The sequence below is a fragment of the Rattus norvegicus genome, chromosome 11 (assembly GCF_021556685.1).
Source record: "Rattus norvegicus strain SHRSP/BbbUtx chromosome 11, alternate assembly SHRSP_T2T, whole genome shotgun sequence".
Lineage (NCBI taxonomy): Eukaryota > Metazoa > Chordata > Mammalia > Rodentia > Muridae > Rattus > Rattus norvegicus.
In genome coordinates, this window is record NC_141544.1 from 30,741,725 (window position 1) to 30,764,557 (window position 22,833).

Here is a 22,833-nt window from a genome sequence, read left to right on the forward strand (position 1 = left end):
GCAAAGCGTAGGACGAGGTCCAGATATTTGAACAGCATAAAGGTGAATGGAAGGTATAGACAGATGAATAGCAGGAAGGACAGACATTAGTCGGGTAGACCTTGTCAACAGCAGGGACTGAACTCAGATTAAGGCCCTGGGAAGGGACATTGAGGAGTTCTCTCCTTTGGGATTTATTGTTACACACACCCAGGTCAGATGACATCTCAGTGGGGTCTGAGAGAGACCGTGTCTTTATGGGGCCCAGGTGAAGGAATACACCCTTTCAATTTTATGTCTGATATGTTCTTGTGATAGGATTTTACATGCCAATGTGCTCCTACCGTCCCAGTTCAGTCTGATAAGTTTAGAGACTTAATACTCTTTCTACTCCTAGGAATGAATAATCTGCCTGTGCTGTGGGTGTGATGCCGGGCGGTATGCATTTGTCCAGAGAGGTGCTGAGTTGTCCTTAGAATGTAGTCAAGGCTGCCTGGGGAGCCTCCAGGACAAGGCTGCTGTCTGAGCACCAGTGATCTCGGCAACAATGTGGACATCAGTGGGACCAGCTGGGCTTTAGATTCCATTAAGTGTCTGAAACTGCAGGAGACATTACCATCTCTGTTTTTCTTGTTGTTCTTTGGTTTTGTCTTCTTTCATTTGGAAATGGTAGGGGAGGAGGGGCATTCACAAATGACTGAAGTAGAATTTAAAGCCGGCTAATTACCACTTCAGGCTGCCTGCATGCATGAGAAAAATGTGATACTTCTTCTTAGCCAAAGCTAAGGTGGAATTTTCACTGTTTTCTCTTTTCCTCACCATGTGGAAAAACAGTCATCTTGTAGAGTCATTTTACTGTTAATTACGTTGACTCACGTTGCACATGGTCACAAGTGAACACGGGAATGCATCCATACTGCTGCAAGATCGAAATCAGAGGCCTGGGGAGATGGCTCAGTAGTTAACAGTGCTTACTGCTCTTTCAGAGGACTCAAGTTCAATTCCTGCCACCCACTGCCTGTAACTCTAGGTTCAGGAGATCTGATACTCTCATCTGAACTCTTCAGCTTACTACGTACATGCACATACCCGTCACTCTCAAAGCATACGTGCATGGTTAAAAAAAAATACTAAAGAAGAATGGAATCCGGTGTTAGAGGTTTTCAAATAACACAAGACATGCCTTCAGTGCTCAAGAATTTTATGTCCCATTGTGCAATGGAGAGTCATGGAGTTGAGATGAGAACTTGAGGACTGGGAGGAACTGGAGTAAGATGCTACCACCATCAGAGAATTTTCTCCAAGCAGTAAGTAGACACTCATGCAGAATTTGGACAGCAAGGTTTTTCCGTTATGCTTTTTCCCCATCCCACTGAATATTTTCAAAAATTGAAATTAAAGGCACACAGAGTTTAAAGAATAAAATACAGACTGCTATAAAATAATAAGTCCGTTCAGTTGCTCTCATCCATTAGTCTCTTCTCAGAACCAACCCCTTTCCACCTTCTGATGCTCTTCCCTAAGACACGTCAAAGTTGCGATTCCAAATTGTAAATGGAACTTTTATTCTCCTGTAGCGGTTGTTGTCTCCAAGAATTACTGCCTCCATTGCTAACCTAGGCCTAGACCCGGAAGCCTCTAACCTTCACACAATCCTCCTCTGAGACTTGCTGCTAAAGACGTTCACACTTTCTAGTTCTTTCTGAATGCTGTTGGCTGTTTGAACTCAGCTGTTCTGACCCAAACTCATTTCTGTTAGGGTGGGTCTTGTGTGCTATGTATTCAGAAGCTGAGGTCTGTGCCCCGGTCCAGACTGCAACCCGGGGCATATGCTATATGAACCTATGTACTGTAGTGCAGAATGTTCCCCAGTAATCCCTGGTCTGAGAGAGAGGTGGGGGGAGAACGTGAGAGGAAGGAGGGGAAGATGATGGAGGACAGAGGTAGCCAGAAGAATGGATGGATGATGAACATGTAAACCAGAGACGCTGGTCCTAAGGACAATGGAACAGATCATGCTGGGCGCGTCATAAACTGCAAGTATCACAAGGCCGGTGGCTTGGGTGTAGGTCACAATAGCTCAGAACCTGCCCAGTCTAGGCTTATAAATACATTTATAGTGTTTCTGTGTCGATTACTTGGGAATTATATGAACAAAAGTAGGGTAGAGAGTCCCCTATAGATATTAAGGGATAAAAGTGGGCAACCCCTCCCCCCAGAATATGAATATTAAATTAATATTAGTCTCTAAGCTGACTGATTCAATATGGCTTCTCTCAGTTTCTGATCAAATTGCTCTGCTTGGCCTCAAACTAACTTTGGCAATATGTTCTAATCTTCTGGCTCCCTCTCATTCTCTGGCTCATTTTTGTCTTCACCTGTGTCAGGCTTGTTCAAGTTCTGGAACCTGTCTCTGTACAACTGTCCCAGTAAAACTGTCTTCTCCCTACCTCCCTCTGCCCTGCTCCCTCTTGTGTTGCCTCTCTGTTTCTGTGAGAGTTGGGCCATATCCTGTTTTGTTAAATCTTTCTCTGATTCATCACTTTGTTTACCTTTCAATTAGACATCACTTTCAAATGTGGGTGCTCCCTCTACAAACTAGCTTTATTCTCATTGTTTGAGATTAAAGGTGTGTTGTACCAAGGGCATGTCTGCATTCCAGCCAATCCAGCCCTTGGATGTGATCAAAGCAGCCACGATGCTGGATTAAAATACCTCTACACCAACTACTATGTTTGTGTTTTACTACCCCCCCCCAGTCATTATCTATTACAACTTACTTCCTCCTTCAGAACAGGATGATTTTCTCTATCTCTCATCCCTATATCCTACTCATACCTTATCTCCTGAATTCATCTGTGTGCTTCTTCTAGTGAAGCTATATCATAATCTGACTGAGCAGAATTACTGAATTATGGTGATGATATTAGTGTTATGTATAGCCAAGGCCTATAGAACAATTATTTGTATAAGTATTATTCTTTCCATCACAGCCATGTCCTTCTTGGGTTGAATCTTTGGGATTTTTTTCATTGTTTTTCTATCTATTCCAACATTTGCTAATTATCTTCTGGTCTTCTCAGTGCACGTGGTCAAACATGTAATCGGCCATTGCAGATCCCCAAGAAGAAAGGATAAGTGCTTTAGTGCGGAAAGTCTGACCTCAGATTCTTCTCCAGAGCGCTGGCCATGAGTTTGCTCTTGCACATGGTATAACCTTTCCACCCTTCTCAGTGTCACCGGACTCTCACATTTTTTTTTTAATTGAAAAATTTTATTTTACTACTTCTTCGGGTATCTGAAAAGGACATAGAATTTTCAGTGTTGTGAATGATGAAAATGTCCTTAGTTCCTCACCTTCAAGCCAAAATACAGACATCTGTCTTAGGAAATACTTTCCTTTCAGAAGCTTTAAAACATTATTCTGATATCTATCTGCAGCCGTAGCGTCCACCCTCTCCCAGCCTGTGCATGTCCCAGTGTGACAGGACTGTGATTAAGTGTGATTCATTGTGAGCCATCAGCCAAGTACCCTGAACTCCTTCAATTTTGGTTATTTTGCTCTGAAAAATTTACTGGTCATGTTTCTTAGTAATTTTGCCTCCTCATTCTTTCTATTTGTTTGTTCAGTTTGTGAATTTATCTTCTAGTTTTCTGATTTTCATCCCCATCTTTTCTACTTCTGTATCTTTTTCTTTTTCTTATCCCCCCCAGAAGATTATTTTTCTAATTTTATTTTTTACATTGGTATTTGAGAATTTTAAAATTTTATTCATTTTTTTTATGTGTGAGAGTTTTGCTCACATGTGTTTGTGAACCACATGCGTGCCTAGTGCCTGAGAGGTTCAGAGGAGAGTATCCAATCTCCTAGAATTAGAGTTACACATGGATGTAAGGCACCGGATGGGTGGTAGGACTGGAACTCAGGTCCTCAGTAAGAGCAACGAGTGCTCTTAATGCAGAGCCAACTCTCCAGACCTGCTGTCTAATTTTAATGTATGCCATTATATTTTAATTTCTTTTATTATTTTTTGAAATGCTAAGTATTTATTTTATTTTAAAGTGTGTATGTGTGTGTATGTGTGTGTGTGTGTGTGTGTGTGTATGTGTGTGTGTGTGTGCGTGTGTGCGTGCTTGCCTTTGTCCATGACTGCAGGTGAACACAGGTATAGGACCCCTGGAGCTGTAGTTACTGACAGTCGTGAGTCTCGTGGGAGATGAACTTGTGTCCTTTGGGAGTACTTTTAACTGCTGACCCACCTTTTTGGTTGCATAGGTTTTGAAATCTTAAAAATAATTATTGTATTTTTTTAAGGGCTTTACAATGCTCTCCTCATGGTCTACCACTAGACTATATTCTGAAACCTATTATTTTTATGGTTGATTATTTATTTGATTGTTTGTTCCTTTTGATTACTTACTATATAGTTCCACATTTATTACACAACAGTTTATCTCTCATTGGCTCATGAGTATTTGGGTATACATACTGTATGATTTGGGCTGTAACATTTTTATTATACTGTGTTGCATTAGGTTATTTTCATTCCAGTATACAATGCACATTGAAAATATTCCCTTCCATCCCCCCCCCTTTTTTTTAAATCAGACCTCTTTATTTCCTAGACAGGAGACTTTCTCTTCTACTTTCATATGTTATGCAGGCATGCATTATGTATACATAAAAAGTTTACAATCAATAGTTGAGCAGAAAGATGAACTTTGTCCCCCTTAGACTGCCTTAATTCATTTAATGTCATCATCTCCTGCTGCAGTCATTTTCCTGCAAATTGAGTTTGCTTTTTTCCTTATGGCTGAAAAAGCCCATTGTATACTGTATCACATTTCTTTATCTTCTCCTCTGTTGTTGTATGCCTAGGCTGATTCCATAGCTTTTCTGCTGTGAATAATGTTGTAGTGAGAATCTCTGAGACACTGAAGTATCTCTGTGGTAGGTATCTTGGAGTCCAGTATGAAAAGTATACCTTAGGCCATAAAATACAGATTATAGGCATATAAATCATTGTTGATCTTTGACACTTTCACTTACTTTACAGACATTCTTTGAAGAAGGAGTTCGGGAGACAGTTCTGCCACGCCTATAGAAGAAGAAACTGAAGCTTGGTCAGTCCGTATACCACACGAACAGGCTGTCATAAGGCTTCTTGGCCCAGGCAGGAAGATTAAGATCAGATTACTTGCCATATGTGTTACAAAAGCATTGACATTTCTTTAATCCAATTGGGGTGAATTCACTGGAGAAAGAGCTTTGAGCCCCTCTCTGAAAGCCAGCTGTAGTTCCTAGTATGCTGAAAGTCAGGGGAGGAGTCAGGGAGCAAGAATGAGTTTCGTCTTGAGCATGTCATTTTTTCTGTTTGCTTTTCTACTCTCCTGTCTCCTAGAGTCCTCTGTTTTAGCTGTCCTCCAAAACAGACCTCTGTACTGTGTTTTAGAGAACACACAGGGGAGCCAAAGCTCTAATTCACTGGCCTTGTGTTTGCTTTAAGTCTCGCTGTACCCAGCGCCAACGATTCTCAAGACTCCGGTGTCGCTAGTGTCATCCCACCTTTTGCGCCCATCTTCTTGGATTAAGCCCTCTTCAATCAGCTGCATTTATAGGCTTTCACCCACGTCTTTCCACACTATTGTTATGATTTGTTTGCTAAAATTTCCCTTATGTTTAATGGGATTTGAAAAATCAAGTATGTCCAGTCAGTCATTTTTGTGCCATAATTAACTTTCTCCCCTCCCGCCCCCTGCCTCACATGACTCCATGCTTATGACTTTTCAGAGGTAACCCTGTAGTATCGTACTTCTTAAGTTGATGCAAATAAATAACCTTTGATGTATCTGTCTTTAAAACAAATACCAGAGATAATCATCTGAGAAAGAGAATTTCTTTTTCCTTTTTCTGTTTTTGTTGCTTTATTTGCTTTTGCTCCTGACACAGTCTCTCCGTCTCCCCCCAACCCCCTCTTTCTCCATTACCCAAGATGGTCTGGAACTTACTATGTAGCCCAGCCTGGCTTTCAATTTTACATCCTTCTGCCTTCGCTTCCTGCATTCTGAGATTATTTATATGAGAACCACACCCAGCTAGAATTTTTTCATTTATTCTTATTCCACGTGGGCCTGCCTATCTTATTGGAAAACTGCAGACCTACAGGAGTCTTGGGCCCACTGATGGTTGAAAGAGAACGTTTTTTATTTTGGCTCAGTTTTGGAGGCCTCAGCCTTTGAGCCAGGAGCAATTTATGGTGGGAGAGAGTTACTTACTTCCTGTGACCCAGAAGGAAAGGCAGAGAAAGACGTGAGGACCATCTTCCTCTAAGCCGCGTTCCACTGACTAGAGGACTGCCTATTAGACAGTGAGCTGTGAACACATGCATCTTTGGGGGACATCTCAGATCTGACCTATGGCGATCCCCCAACTATTTTAGAATCCATCCCTCCAGGAACAATCAGAAATCTGTGTCAAATATGACAAGCTTCTTTTCAGTGTATTAGTTTGTTAAGTCTGAGTTCTGGGTAAATCTTCACAGTGGCCAGGTCACACTTGTGACCAGTGTTTATTTTTCTCTCTAGTGGCCTAAGCTGTTGTTTGGTCTCATGGTGTTTCCCTAGTGGCCTAAGCTATTGTTTGGGTCTCATTGTTTTTCCCTTCTCCTGAGTCCCTACCCCAACTAACAGTTGCACAGAGAGAGCTGTGATTTCATTAAGTAGTGTCATTTTTATTGCTGTTTCTTTCAGACAGTACTAACCACTCCCCCCACCCCCACACTCCTCACCGCCTCCATTTCACCAAATTATGATGGCGTAAAAAAGGAAAGTCACGCAGTGTACCTCTTTGTAACCACCCCCACCCCCCATGGTGCTGCTTATGGAGGCTCTGAGACGCTGAGCACAGAGGCACCTCTAGGACACTTGCCAACCTTCATCTTGTGTCACTTCCGGCAAGTACCGTGTAAACATTTACCTGCTCCTCATCCTGACAGAGAAACTCCTCATTTATTATTCCCCCCTGACTCGCTGGTTAAATCTGAGATAGAGAGGCCAATTCATGCAACTACTGTATATTCTCTGATCTATATTGCATACTAAGCATCAGAATCAGGACCTGAGGCCAGTCTGAATGTCCAGTCTGAAGTCCTGCTCCCTCTACCACCATCCGCCAACTTACCTCCTTCTCGGACCTGATGTTGAGCCTGTGCATTGCAGGCATACACAGCAAGTATCTTATCTAATTTTCACATAGAGTTTTCAATTTGAATTAAAAATTGTCATGGAATCCCAGTCTTATCCTGATGACTTGCAATGATAATTCTGTCCGTTTGAGAAGTATGCATTCAACTTGCTGGGCAACAGTATCTGTCTCTTTAGGGGCATTAACATGGTAAGCATTTTCTCTGAAATCTAGAACCCTTCCTGGATCTTCCAATAGCAGGAGTCTTATAATGTCATAGAGCAGAGCTTATAACTTATGTTTCATTTCTTTCTCTGTAATTCATCACTCATTTTAAAATCACCAATGAGAGACATAAAAATAACAAAATAATAATGATAAAATAATAGACCAGCACCGAGTTTCCAATGAAATGAGTGTCAGGGATATTTTGTGTGTAACGGAAAGATGTGAATTCCTAGGTCTATGAAGATCTCTGCGGCACTGAGAGACAGACCATGCCGACTTCTTTAAGAAAGGCTGCCAACGGGAGTGAGTGTGGTGACGCAATGCTGATATTTTAGTAGCATTCTAGAGAAGGGAAGAGGTGGGGTTTCTCTGGAGCCAGATGACCTCATAATTAGTTCTCACACAGGCTGCTGAAAGCAATTATGGTGAAACCAAATGTCATTTCTTTCTCCTGCTCCATCCAATGAAAGCTTCAACCCCACTCCCTCGGCCCCACGGGGCCCTTGGCTGGCCATTATTCCGAACAACCCGTAAACACTGCTCTCACCTTTGTTTGCAGGCTGCAACTGTCACTGTGTAAAATAAGAAGCGTGGGGGCAATACTGCACACCTCTCCGCCTCACTACTTCAGAGGCACCTAGCAACCCTGTCTCCAGGCAGGCGCACTCGTCTTCCTGGTAGCTTTCTACCCACTCACAGCAGAGGCGGGCACGCTCTGCAAATAGCCTATCTCTTTGCTGATGCCAGCTTGGCAGTGGGGTGGTGGTGTCATTTGGTGCCCTTTGGGACATTTGGTTCTTGTTCTAGGAAGACTAGGGCAAAGCAATAGCTATTTCCCCAAAGCTGTCTGTGGAATCAGAAGTTAGGTCAAGTAGCTCTCTGTCTGAGGTTGGATAGTCTGAAATCAAAAGGAATGGGTTTCAACCTTTGTTTTGTTTTGTTTTTCCAGTGCTTGGTACATTTATGTCATGAATCACCCAGAACATTCTAAAGGTATTAAAAAAAATATTTTCCAGGTGTATGCAGGCGATGGGCAACTCTCCTGGCCAATTTTCCATTAAGCAACTCAGTTAACAATGAAACACGTCATCCGTTCCCATAAGCACTACTTATTTAAAATGCCAACTGAAGTGAAAAGAGCCCTCTGTGGGTTTTCCTACCAGTGGACCTTCCCTTTCAGGCTCGTGTATCAAAGTGCATCACTGTTAACTGCCTAACCTCCAGTTCATTGTAATCCATTCGATTTCTATACATGAGGAAATTTGTAACTTCCTTTCTTTCTAAACTTCTTGCATTTAAGACGTTTTAATTACACAATTATACACACACATACCCTGCGTGTGCGTGCGTGTGCGTGTGTGTGTGTGTGTGCGTGTGCGTGTGTGTGTGCGTGTGTGTGTGTGCGTGTGTGTGTGTATGGTGTGTGCGTGTGTGTGTGTATGGTGTGTGCGTGTGCGTGTGCGTGCGTGTGCGTGCGTGTGCGTGTGTGTGTGCGTGTGTGTGTGTGCGTGTGTGTGCGTGTGTGTGCGTGCGTGTGCGTGTGCGTGTGTGTATGGTGTGTGCGTGTGTGTGTGTGCGTGCGTGTGCGTGCGTGTGCGTGTGTGTGTGCGTGCATGTGCGTGTGCGTGTGTGTGTGTGCGTGCGTGTGCGTGTGTGTGTGTGCGTGTGTGTGTATGGTGTGTGCGTGTGTGCGTGTGCGTGCGTGTGCGTGTGCGTGTGCGTGCGTGTGCGTGTGTGTGTGTGCGTGTGTGTGCGTGTGTGTACGTGTGTGTGTGTGCGTGTGCGTGTGTGTGTGCGTGTGTGTGTGTGCGTGTGCGTGTGTGTGTGCGTGTGCGTGCGTGTGCGTGTGCGTGTGTGTGTGCGTGTGTGTGTGCGTGTGCGTGTGTGTGTGCGTGTGCGTGTGCGTGCGTGTGCGTGTGCGTGCGTGTGTGTGTGTGTGTGTGTGTAGGTCAGAGGATAACTTTGGGTGTTGCTCTTTACTTCACTGTGTGGGTCCCAAGATTGAACTTGGGTCGTTGGACTTGGCAGCTGGTGCCTTAACCCAGTGAACCAGCTCTCCAGGCCACTTCTCCTTATTCTATTTTTGTCTGCATTTCAAAGACTTTCTCCAGTAAAGAGCCCTGGATAATGAAAGCTGGACCCCTTTGGGAGGGAACCAAAACCATCATGATGGTGATTGATCCAAGGACAGAAGGGCTCAGGTTTCTAGGAGTATAAAGATTTGGGGATGGTGGTGGGGGTGAAGCATGGAAAAAAAATCGAGTGCTTCTGGGTAGAGGGATGATGTAAAGAGATCGGAAAGGGAAAATGTTTTCGCCTCCATTCACTTACAAAATTATTATTGAATCCCTACCCCGGGCCAAGCCTTCAACTAGCAAGAGCAGCGAAGGAGAAGAAGAAACCTTATTGACGAGCTCATAGGCTGGACAGTACTGGGGTGAGGCCACCAAGCAGAAGCCGTGGCTGATTCACTGCATCACCACACCTGCTTGCAAATGCTTTGGAATCCCAAGTAGGGGTAGGATTTCTTCAGTAAGATGAAGGAGAATGATGGCAGCTTATTATTTTTTTCATTTTGGTTCTTCGAGACAGGGCTTTATTCACTGTGCAGCCTTAGCTGGCCAGTCACTCAAAATGTGGACCAGGCTAACCTCATACTCACAGAGATCAGCCTGCATTTACCTCCTGAGGGCTGAGATTAAAGGTGTGCAGCGCCATGCCAGACCAGCAGGGGACATTTATATCATTTCGTTTTTCATAATAGCTCCATCTAAAAAGTGGCTCTAAAAACTCAGTGCCTACCTCGTAAGAGTCAGAGGAACTGTCTGCAGCAGACAACAGAGCAGCAAAACTAAGAAGTACAGCTATGTCTAAGTAGCCATGCCAAGGAATTTGGGATCACTGCACAAAGCAGGAAAACTTGAAATACTAATTAGTGATTTTGTTTTACTGTTTACATATTTTTATTTTACTCATTAAAAGGTTCCTAACTTTTATTTTTCTGTATCTTAGGATCTTTAAAAACCATTTTTAATGATTTATTTATTTCTATTTTGTGTGCATTGGTGTTGTATATTCATATAGGGCTGTGTAAGGATGTCAGAGCCTCTGGAACTGGAGTTCTAGAATGCTATGAGCTGTCATGTGGGTGCTGGGAATTGAACCTAGGTCCTCTGAAAGAGCAGCCAGTGCTGAGCTATCTGTCCAACCCCATATCTTGGTTCTCTAATTTTTTTCTTCTGAGCAATTCTCAAATATTTCTATTCATCTTTCTTTATAGAGCCGTATGGATATGGTCAAGGCAAAAAATAAGAGGGTACATTGTAGCATAACAGGAGAGAGCTATTCTTGAATATTCTGTTTAATAGTGCTATGAATCTCAAAGTATTCTTTTAAAAAAGTTTTCTTGTTTCTTGGTGAATTTCACATCATACACTCCAATCCCACTCATCTCCCTCTTCCCCTATAGCCTCCCTCTACCCTTACAACCTCCTCCATAACAGAGGAAAAAAAAGCCACGAGTGGAAGCTGTAGTGTGTCACAGTGTGTCCCACCATATACCCTTTTGTCCATTTGTCTTTGCTTGCAAATGTTCATTGCAATGACTTGTTGGTCTGGTACAAGGCCTCTGCTTCTGCTCTTTTGTCAGTTCTACAGTTTTGGATCTGTAGGACTGGATTCTTCATGTACTCCAGCAGTTCACTGATGGAGTAGATGTTGGGTAGACCAGCTCAAAGCTCTGTATTTGGGTTTGAGGGGTATCAGCTTGATGACTCTCCTACTTTTACTTCCTAGGGGCTGGCTCACTGGAAACCCCCACAGTCAAGGTAATTTCTATCCTATTGTCCAGGCAAGGTGCAGGGCTTGCTCTCCCATGTGCTATAGCTGGTGAGGAACAGGTCCAGTTCTTCCAATCTCGTGACCCCAGCCCCAGGGATCAGCCCTCTTGCCTGCCATATGCAGCAAGGAGTGAGGGAGGGAAGGAGGTTGTCTCTCCCTTATCAGGGCCAAGACAAGTCCTGATGCTTAATAGCTCAGGAAAAGGTTAAAGAGAAGAGGGAATCTCAGTTGACACGTTATTCAAATCAGAATGGCCTGTGGCCTTGTATGTGAGGGGTTGTCTTGATGATTGATGTGGGAGCGTCCAGCCCACTGGAGGTGGCACCATCCACGGGCATGTTGTCCTGGGTTGTATAGGAAAGGTAGTGAGCATCAGCCAGGGTACAAGCCAGTAAGCAGTGTTCCTCCATGTTTTCTGCTTTTGTTCCTACTTGAGTTCCTTCTTTGATCTCCCTCAGTGGTTGACTCTGACCTAGATGTATAAGCTGAAAATAAAACAAACAAAAACAAAAACAAAACCAAAATCCTCTCCTTCCCAAGTTGCTTTTGTTTGGAGTATTTTATCCTAGCAACAGGAAAGTGAACTCAACATTGAGGAAACACTCATTGCTTTGCCCCAGTCAGACCTAGTGCAGTTCAGTGACTCCAGAGAAGGCAGGTGACATGACACTTCTGGCCATGTGGCTTGGAGGCCAATGCACACCTCTCATGCTGTAGTCTACATTTCGTGCACGGTCCTTGGTATTACCAGCTCCCCAATAAAGACACATTTAATAAATGAAAATGTAAATAAATGAATAATTCTGATACACAAGTGGCCGCAAGTTCTTACATTAGAAATGGATCCAGTCTGGGCCTCTTGCAGAAGACCTGGATTCAGTTCCCAGTAGCTAAGTGGCAGCTCACAACCATCTGTAGCTCTAGTTTCAAGATGTCCGTTCTTGGCATCTGTAGGCAACAGGCACAGGTGGTGCACACATAGTACATTGTGAGAAGATCACTCAGACACTGGGGAAAAAGCATGAATCTGGTCAACAAGAATGAGAAACTGCCGGGCTGCAGTGGTACATGCCTTTAATTCTGGGAGACAGAGAGGCAAGTGGATCTCCAAGTTAGAGGCCAGCCTGGTCTACAGAGTGAATTCCAGGACATCCAGAGCTACAAAGAGAAATGCTATCTAAAAAATCAAAGACGAAGCCAAACACAAAGAAAAGAATGAGAAACTAGACTATCAGGAAATCTTTGCAAAAGATAGACCTTATAAAGGCCTATTATCTCAGACAAATGATTGTAAGAATAAATGAGACAACACATTACTCTATTAAAAAAGCAAATGTGTAGGACAGACACCACAATCTTTGGAAATGTTGATTTTTCTTGAGATTAGGAAAATGCGAAGTTAAATGTGAGATGCCACTGGTTATCTACTAGGATGGCCAAACCCCAGAACACTAATAACAGAATTGGAGCAACAAGAGCTATTGATCATTGCTGCAGGGCTGGGGTGTGTGTGAAGAATGGCACAGAAATCTTTGAAGGAACAGTTCCTTCTGTATAGTACAATGGTCATGCTTTTGCATTTCTACTTGGGTCAAAAACTTTTGTCCACATCATAACTCCACACAGATGTTAGTAGCAGCTTTATTCATAATAAACAAGACTCAGAGAACAATGAGTTGAAAGGCAAACTGTGATATGTCAAAACAATGGAATTATTATTTGGAGAAAAAGAGTTATCCAGCTATGGAAAGACACAGAGAAAGCAGATGTGTATTATTAAGCAAAATGAACAAATTGGAAGATGTTCCATCCTGTATGACTCTAACTGTAAGTGCTCCTTGCTTTGTGATGAGTTATGGCCCAATAAGACCCTTGTGAGTTGAAGATAAACAACGAAAGTGTCTTTACTGTACCTCACCAACAAGTAACTTCATTTATAATCATAGCACACTGAAGAGTATCAGTTGTTTTATTTAACGATGTGTGCCTGCCCATGAGCTCCCTACCACAGCAAGAGAACGTGTCCTGATACTTAGTAGCCCAGGAAAAGGTCAGAATTCTGTCTTTATTGAATGCACATATTTTCAGAATACTGTAAATTCAAAAATTGTGAGTTAAACCATCAAAAGTAGGGTGCTGTCTGCATATTAATTCTGTAAAATTATAAAGGAAGTAATAGAAAGATCAGGGGTTGCCAGGAGATGGGGAAAAGAGTAGATTCGGAAAAGCACACAGAATTTGTAGCAAAGCAGAGAAAACTTTTGGTTTGGCATTACTCTTGGATTTAGGTCATAAAACACTCAGAGTGCACACCCATCGAATGGACCCTCTTGTAAGCCATAGACAGTGGGTCATATATAAGTTTAAAAGAAATATTGTTTTGATGAGTTTCCTAAGCCCAAGCAGATCAGATCAAACCAGAGATCAGCACGAGTGCTTAACATAATCAAACTGAATTTTAAAATGATGCAATTTTCCCTAATAACAATACGTTTTAGTCACTGGGAGTCAGCATGACGAAGAGATCTGCTATTAAGAAGGTGATTTTCATATTTACTCTTCTCAGTCCCTGCTTCTTCTTTCTTTAATACCTTTCTGCAGATGAAGACAATCCCCACTTCTCTATTTACCACGGCATTCTGTTTTATAGAATGGGGCATTACCCAGTTATGAAAATTCAGTTGAATGCCCACAATGTCTTTGATTTGTGGTGATCACAGGAGTTTTTATGACCAGGAGTTTAAGTGAACAATGAGACTCACCAGTTTTAACAAGTATACCTCTTTATAGTAGAATATAGATAGCTCTATATTCTATGTTCTAGGCAAAATATAGATAGTAGAATATATATATATATATATATATATACACACACACACATACACAATAGAATATAGATAATGGGAAATAGGAAAGTTAGGGACATATGTGAACAATGTACTTTCTACCCAGTTTGAATGTGAGCTTTAAACTGCCCTAAAAAATTCAAGTCTATTCAACATTGGGGGGTGGGTCTGGAAGTTAGCACGAATATTTGCCTACATATCCATGAGCACATCAATAAAGACACACACCAGTGTGGCAGAAGGACACTTAGGTACACTTCTCCGTACAAGTGTGCTAAAGAGCAGAGTGAGAATCGGCAGTGACTGCTCTGCAAATGTCATTAGGTGTGGACAGCATTGGGATGCTCTAGTCACCGAGACTGCTGCATGGTTACCTGTCATCATTACTAGCAGGAAGTGACAGAGAAGATGCATCCCAGGCTGTATCATTAAGCAAACAGGTGTCACTAGGAAGCAGGTGGACCACCGTCATATATCCTAAATACTTGGAGACCTTTCATTTGAAACCTTGAGCAGAATCTTTCTGAAGGGATCTCCCTAAAGAGACAGGTGCATTCCGAGGGACAGATCACACATCCCCTCTGGACAACGGCACCAGGCGGGTGTTTGCTTATGCTACTTCTGCAAAAATAGAGGCACCTAGTTTCTTATGTTACATAACTTAGGCCCCAGTCATTTTTCCAATTTAAAAATTCTACCTGAGGACCCAGCTATACCTCTCCTAGGCATACACCCAAAAGATGCCCCAATATATAACAAAGACACGTGCTCCACTATGTTCATAGCAGCCTTATTTATAATAGCCAGAAGCTGGAAAGAATCCAGATGCCCTTCAACAGAGGAATGGATACAGAAAATGTGGTACATCTACACAATGGAATATTACTCAGCTATCAAAAACAATGACTTTATGAAATTCATAGGCAAATGGATGGAACTGGAAAATATCATCCTGAGTCAGGTAACCCAACCACAGAAAAACACACATGGTATGCACTCATTGATCAGTGGCTATTAGCCCAAATGCTTGAATTACCCTAGATGCACAGAACACATGAAATTTAAGAGGGATGACCAAAATGCGAATGCTTCACTTTTTCTTTAAAAGGGGAACAAGAATACCCTTGGCAGGGAAGAGAGAGGCAAAGATTAAAACAGAGACAGAAGGAACACCCATTCAGAGCCTGCCCCACATGTGGCCCATACTTATACATCCACCCAATTAGACAAGATGGATGAAGCAAAGAAGTGCAGACCGACAGGAGCTGGATGTAGATCGCTCCTGAGAGACACAGCTAGAATACAGCAAATACAGAGGTGAATGCCATCATTAAAGCACTGAACTGAGACCGGGACCCTCATTGAAGGAATCAGAGAAAGAACTGGAAGAGCTTGAAGGGGCTGGAGACCCCATATGAACAACAATGCCAAGCAACCAGAGCTTCCAGGGACTAAGCCACTACCCAAAGACTATACATGGAGTGACCCTGGGCTCCAACCTCATAGGTAGCAATGAATAGCCTAGTAAGAGCACCAGTGGAAGGGGAAGTCCTTGGTCCTGCCATGACTGAAACCCCAGTGAATGTGATTGTTGTGGGGAGGGCGGTAATGGGGGAGGATGGGGAGGGGAACGTCCATATAGAAGGGGAGGGGGAGGAGTTAGGGGGATGTTGGCCCGGAAACCGGGAAGGGGAATAACAATTGAAATGTAAATAAGAAATATTCAAGTTAGTAAAGATGAAAAAACAAAAAAGAACCAGAAAAAAATCTAAATGCTAGAACCTTTCTCTCTCCCTCTCCCTCTCCCTCTCTCTCTCTCTCCCTCTCTCTGTCTCTCTCTCTCCCTCTCTCTCTCTCTCTCTCCCTCCCCCTCTCTCTCTGTGTATGTACTAGATATGAAATCTACATTCTGAAAATTAACTTTTAATACTATCTAGTCAGTTCTTAGAATACTAATTCTATTAGCACATTTCAAATGCCATTTCATCCCTTGACCATAAATTAGAGTTCATTTGTACACAGAAAGTTCCCACTGTTGACATGTTACAATATGGTTATGAAAATTACACCAGATAGTAAAGAGAAAAGACATGTCAAGAAAAAGATTTTGAGCTTCAGCATTCAAATGGACCTGTCACTGTTGCATTGAGCTGTGCCTAATCTTTGTACACGTTACCAATAGCTGTGCTGGCAACTGAGTGTGTGCAGATGAGGCTTTCTAACACTTAAGGAAACACACCAAAGGAAATTTGCTGTCTTGGTTCATGAAGTGTTGCAGATCCGTTTTGAAATTTGCCATTACTAAAGATAGGCAGCCTTTCACTTGTGTGCTTACTTGATATATTTTTTTTTATTTGGGAACAGGAAGAAACACAGTACTATTGATATTTGGAAAGAGCAGAGAAGCATCGCAGAGATATTGTCATAGGAACTGTACTAGAAGATCGGGTGTTCAAGGATAGAATGCACAATCTAAGAAGGGGAAGTCAGATTTTTAATTGCTCTGTCAGTTGCAAATTGTACGTCCTTATGAGTTTTCCCATGGGATTTGTACTCAGTATCTCAAGGGGCAGTGGGATACTATGATGCTGGAGCTAATGATTTATAGTCCATGGGATTGAATAAAAAGATAGGGCACAGGGGCTCGAGACCCCAAAAGTACAACAATGCCAAGCAACCAGAGCTTCCAGGGACTAAGCCACTACCTAAAGACTATACATGGACTGACCCTGGACTCTGACCCCATAGGTAGCAATGAATATCCTAGTAAGAGCACCAGTGGAAGGGGAAGCCCTTGGTCCTGCTAAGACTGAACCCCCAGTGAACTAGTCTATGGGGGGAGGGCGGCAATGGGGGGAGGGTTGGGAGGGGAACACCCATAAGGAAGGGGAGGGGGGAGGGGGATGTTGGCCCGGAAACCGGGAAAGGGAATAACACTCGAAATGTATATAAGAAATACTCAAGTTAATAAAAAAAAAACAAAAAAAAACAAAACAAAAAAAAAAGATAGGGCACATAAACCAAAGCTTAAAGGCCTAAGATATACAATACAAATATATGTATATACTATACCTACTATATATAATGTAATACTATATATAGTTCCTGAGAAAGGCTAATTATAGTAAAACTGATAACATTTGCATGAATTGGCTCATATCGTATCTTCTAGATAGGAGAGTGATTCTCAATTTACAGATGTGATAGTAAAGTTATATGATAAGAGGTGGGGAGTTTTATTTACAGTTTCAGAAGGTTCATTCCTCCCACTAGGTCTTACTTCTAAATATACACTTGTGCAGAACCTCAAGGCAGTGTATGGGTGAGAAACCCTGTTCACCTTACTGCAGACAGGAACTAGAGAGCAGAAGGGATCGAGAAAACTATATAACCATCAAAGACATATCCCCACTGACATTCCTCCACCTAGGTTCTAATCCCTGAGGTTTATATAACTTCTCAAAATACTGTCACCAACTGAGGAGGAAGTGCTCAAAATATGTCTTTCAGGAAACTCAAATGGCAACATGGAGTGATTAAGGTAAAATAAAATCTTATGGTTAGCCATTTCTGGGGCTAAGAATCTGTCACCCCAAAGGAAGGTATTGGTATGCAGAGAGTTTGAATTGTATTGGTATGTGGAATGTTTGAACTGAATGAGATCCAAAGGGTCTGTGAAGCAATGTCTCTAGGATCCTTTCCCATCCTTTCTGGATGTTCACTTTCTCCCTTCAAGGCAAGTCATTGGAACCAGAATTCTTCTCCTCTGAGATAGGAACTTGTCCCATGAAAACAAGTCACAATACCTCACCCCTTCTCTCCAAAGATCTCTATGTTCTGAAGAGATCCTGTCCTATGTCTGGAAAAAAGACTGATGTAAAAAGTAGCAAGAAGAATTTGAACCCATGAAGCTTGCTAAGTTTCCCTCAGAGTTGATTACTATTTCCTTAGGGTACAATTATATTTCCACGAAGGTGTTCATGCTTCATCATGGACCAAACCATGCTTTGGGTTTTCTTCTCTGATGGTTCTTTGCCATAAAAAATTGTGATGAAATAAATGTGTTATTTTTTCTTTTATAGACTTGTATATTAATTTTATGTTACTATAACAAGGACAATGACCTTAAGGGAAAAGACTTATTTTGGCTCACAGTCTTGGAGGTTTCAGTGCGTGGTCTGATGGTCCCCATATTTTAGGCCAGTGTCAAGGGGGCATATCATAGCAGCAGTGAAAGCACAGCGAAACTGCCTACCTCACCATTGGCAAGCAAAACCAAAGGGGCTAGGGACCAGAAACCCTTTTCAAAGGCACAAGCTCATTAGGCCTCATTTTTAAGAGCTTATACTTCTACCATTCCAAGAAGAACTATCTGGGGATCCAACATTTAAGAAATAGAACTTTGGGGGACATTCAAGATAGAAACTCTGGTACATGTATTTAGGGGTGTCAGCCATGACTCTTGTAGCATGTAGCATGTAGTCAAATGTTTAATGCATATAAGCCAAGGAAAGAGAGGAAGGGGTGAGGGGAGGAGGGGAAGGAGGGAGGAAGGGAAAGAGACAAACAGACACTAGACAGACATGTACACTCACACACACACACACACACACACACACACACACGAGAGAGGGAGGTGGAGGGGGAGGGAGAGAGAGGGAGAGGGAAGGAGAGAGAGGGAGAGAAAGAGAGAGAAGGAGGGATTGAGAGGAAGGGAGGGAGGGAGGGAGGGAAGGAGAGAGGGAGGGAGGGAGGGAGGGAGGGAGAGAGAATCTCTTTTGACTCCCGGATCTTGGACTGGCAGCCCCTACAACTGGGAAGAAATACATTTGTGTCGTTTAGCCCACTCAGGTTATATTACTCTGTTAGGGAAGCCCTGTCAAATGCATACACTGTAGTGCTAACTCTTAGACCTATATTCAGAGCTGTGCTGCCTTTTCCTCTGGCCCTACCTCTTGGCAGCTAGTGGTTTTGACGGTTTCATAGCTCCTAAGCACTGGGATGGAAAATGAGAACCTACTGGGCAAGACAGCACAGGTCTGCTTTGAGGTGGCTGTGACCCAGGAGCATTTCAGGGAACACGTTTTCTCTGTGTTCTGGGACCTGCCTCCAACCCGTGAAACTCACCTCAGAAAGAATGGCTTCCTCCAGTCTAACACCACACATTGTTCATATCTGGACACGAGTTCTTACAGGACCACACCACTGTTGACTGTTTTATATGTTTGTTTATACTGCACCACACCCACAGGAAGAAGCAGGATGCAAAGGCACTGGCATTGTAGACATAAATTATTCATTTTAGTGACTTCAACACCTACTATTCATGTCCGAATTTCTCGAATGGATATAAACAACATTGAACCATATAAGATGTGCAATATGCTTAAAATACATTCAAACTAATTATAAATACAACGCTGATGACCATGACGTGGAAAGTGTGAAAACTATTGCAAAATGTGCTAAAGTTATTAAAAAGAATCTAGAGTAACTGTGGGAATAGTAAGTGAATAATTTAAGGGAAGGAAACAGGATAAAGGTAGAAACAGAAGGGTGAGTTTACATTAAAGAAAGGAAAAAGAGGAGGGATTGGAAATTGTATTGGAGGGAAAGAAAAGTGAGCTGGAGATCAGGGGGGAAAAAGAACAGGGAAAAGATTCTCCAATAATAAAAGGTACAAAAATAAAGCAGGTTAAAGTGAAGGATTCCTAGAACCCATGGCTGAAGAGAGCCAGCTCTGGGAAGTTGTTCTCTCAACTTCACACACATGCAAGCCTTATGTGGTGGGTGTTGGGACAGTTCTCTTACTCTCCCCAGAGTCCATAGGAGGACAGTGTCTGTCAGATGCCTTGGGTGTGTGGGGAGCACTCACAGGCTGAGGTCTGTTCAGGTGTAGCACCTGCCTTTGGACTTCTTTGGCTGCCTGAATATTAATGACTCTGATGGACAGAGAAGAGTCGTGCATAGCAAAGTGTTCTCCTGCAGCAATAAAGGGACACAGGTGCTTCACAGACTGACTGACCTACCTGCTGACCCAAGGCTCGGAACCATAACTCCACGGTGACTATCAACTGATGAGATCTGCTCTTGGCTACTGATCACAGAGCTGTCTTCTTATAAGAACTCCCCTGCCAGAGCTGAGCCTCCTGTTAACTGCACCTTTTGACTTGTCCATACTGGCTCTCGAGCTCTCCACAATTGGCTCCCCGGGCCTTCCTTCACCCCGGGGCAGTGGCAGGCTAAATGAAATCTTCTTGACCAATGGTCATTCTTTGTTCTCAGGCCTCCAGCATAGCTTAGCCTTTAAAGGTAGGCTGCTGTGTCTTAATATGGCCCTCTTCAGCTCTCAGGGTGAGACTACCCCTCGCCTGGATTCCCTTAAGAAATAACTTGTGTCGCCCTCGCCCCCTCTCCCCCTACTTTATCCCGTGTATTAATTACTTTTCTATTGATGTGATAAAACACCATGACCAAAGCAGCTTATAGAAAAAAAAAAAAGAGTTCATTTGGGGCTTACAGTTCCAGAAGCTCAGAGTCCAGGATCGCGGAGCAGAGGTGGAAGCGGGCAGGCAGCGGGACAAGAGCTGGCGAACTGGCAGCTTAAGGTGAACTCACATCTTAAGCCACAGAACGGGAAGTCTGTGGCCAGTGACACACTTCCTCCAGCGAGGCCACAAACCCTAATCTTCTCTAAACAGCCACCAACTAGGGACCAAGTATTCAAATGTCCAAGATGATGGAAGACTTCTCATTCAAACCACCACACCCTGCCAGGGGCTGCCACTGGCTTTGGCGTATTTCTTACAGGTTTATCTATCACTCATCCATCTCTATGCTTTTCAGATAGACTTTTGCTACCTTTGTGGAGTTCCAAACTGCGTGCGCATGCGTGTGATAGGTGCTTGCAGAGGCCAGAAGACCGCACTGGATCCTCCAGAGCAGGGGTTACATATAGGTCGTTGAGTGGCTCAACATGAGAGCTGGGAACCAAGTTCGGGTCCATGGAAGAGCAACAACCATTCTTAACTGTAAAGCCTTCTCTCTAGCCCCACCTCTCCTTCTGGAATAGAGTCCATGTTTTCATATTCTGATTCTTCTTCATCAGATCCCACGGAGAAATCTTTTAGCCTGTCATGTCTCTCAGAAGGTCACCTTTACTCCAGCTGCCTCAATTAGAAGGATCGGAAACATGTAGATCTCATTTTGTAAGAGAGAACCCAAGTATGATAAACACTGAGTTGCCTGGGCAAACGGCCATCACGACTCCCATCCTGCTTTTACTGAGAGGGATGTGCAACTGGGAAGGAGGGAGGAGGGAGAAGGCATCCTGTGTCAGAACAGTCAGACACTGCCCTGGAAAACAAGTATTTTCCCTCTAAAGATGCCCAGGGTGCCTGTACGTCTGCGTAGTTCCTTGTAGGCTTGTTTCAGTTTTCTGTTTGTTTCTTTGTTTTTTTGTAACGAACTGTGTACTTTGCTCTCCTCTGGCTTTTGGGGTGTAGCAGAATGGAAAGGTATTTAGAATGTTATGAACAGCATCTATCTTGTTATTTGACTTATAGAAATACCAGGCATTTCTTATCTACTTCTTAGTCTAGGGAGCTCTCTGCTCAGTCTGGGGACCTAGTTGGTAAGAAATAATAGTTGTCCTTTCTTATCCATGAGAACCAAACCTCTGGATTCCTCCACCCATGGGTGAAAATTCTAAATGTATACAGGCTTTTTCTCTCAGCGTTATTTAAACAATTAATTGAAACAATTATTTACTTAGGGTATATGTTACGTTAGGAGCTAAAGCTGGGCCAAGTGGTGCACATATCTGTGTGTGTGTGGCTGAAGTAGGAAGATGAGTTCAAAGCCAGCCTGGGCTACATACAGAGCCCATATCTCAATGAACGTACAAGGCCATTGTATTAGATGGTTAATCATAATAAATTGTACACATTGTAATTTAGAGTTGATTTATTAAGGATAAGCATTCAGAGTTTGCTGAAGTAGGAAGATGAGTTCAAAGCCAGCCTGGGCTACACACAGAGCCCATATCTCAATGAACGTACAAGGCCATTGTATTAGATGGTTAATTATAATAAATTGTACACATTGTAATTTAGAGTTGATTTATTAAGGATAAGCATTCAGAGTTTGTAGTCAAACACCAAGCCATTTTATTAAGAAACCCGAGCATAGGCTGATTTTATTTTCTGTAAAAGTCTTGGGACCAGTCCTTTCCTGATATGTTTTCAGCCTTTCACTTGAGTTTCCCAGAGTTTCAATCCAAGAATGCTCCCCTGCTCCTGAGCCACGAGCTATCACTGGTTTTAGGCGACAGGCAGCGAATGAAGCATGCTGTCTTTCTAGCTGTGCATTAGTTAAGGCGGTGTCCCTGCAAGAGTTTACTGTTGGTAGAACAATGGCCAGTGACCCACAGATTTGTGTCAGTGCCACTAAAGAAGCTGAATGACCTTTTGCTGGGCTTTGTGGTTACCAAGACAAGTATACAACTGAAGGTTAGATCTAAGGTCCAGGTCCTTAGCTATGATTCCGAGAGGCAGGAAGGAAGCAGAGGAAACAATGAGCTAAGACGACAGACAGCCTGGTGTTTGAGAACAGAAGCAGATGGTTCTGCTTTGACGCCAAACATCTACATTTTTCTATTCCCCAAAGGCATTGACCTTTATGGGACTGGATTTTGAAAAATGTAAACTCCTTGTGTTTGATCTTTGTCTGGGCAATGAGAAGACTACAGGTAGGAAA

General features: G+C 42.9%; 2 long non-coding RNA genes across 9 annotated transcripts; both read right to left on the reverse strand.

Annotated features, from left to right (window-relative positions):
- Nucleotides 1-1,163: 1,163 nt before the first annotated feature.
- On the reverse strand, nt 1,164-8,085 carry LOC148002479 (uncharacterized). Its single transcript, XR_015632998.1, has 3 exons — nt 7,938-8,085; nt 5,030-5,078; nt 1,164-3,277 (listed from the first exon to the last, which is right to left on the reverse strand). It is a non-coding gene; the product is annotated as an uncharacterized LOC148002479 (long non-coding RNA).
- Nucleotides 8,086-10,711: 2,626 nt separating this feature from the next.
- LOC120095596 (uncharacterized) lies at nt 10,712-21,352 on the reverse strand. 8 transcript variants are annotated; one of them, XR_015632991.1, is made up of 4 exons: nt 20,597-21,352; nt 19,204-19,349; nt 12,063-12,238; nt 10,712-11,715 (listed from the first exon to the last, which is right to left on the reverse strand). It is a non-coding gene; the product is annotated as an uncharacterized LOC120095596 (long non-coding RNA). The 8 variants fall into 8 exon arrangements; XR_015632995.1 differs by having other exon boundaries at nt 12,063-12,178; nt 20,597-20,722; XR_015632997.1 differs by having other exon boundaries at nt 10,712-11,702; nt 12,063-12,178; nt 20,597-20,706.
- Nucleotides 21,353-22,833: the final 1,481 nt, after the last annotated feature.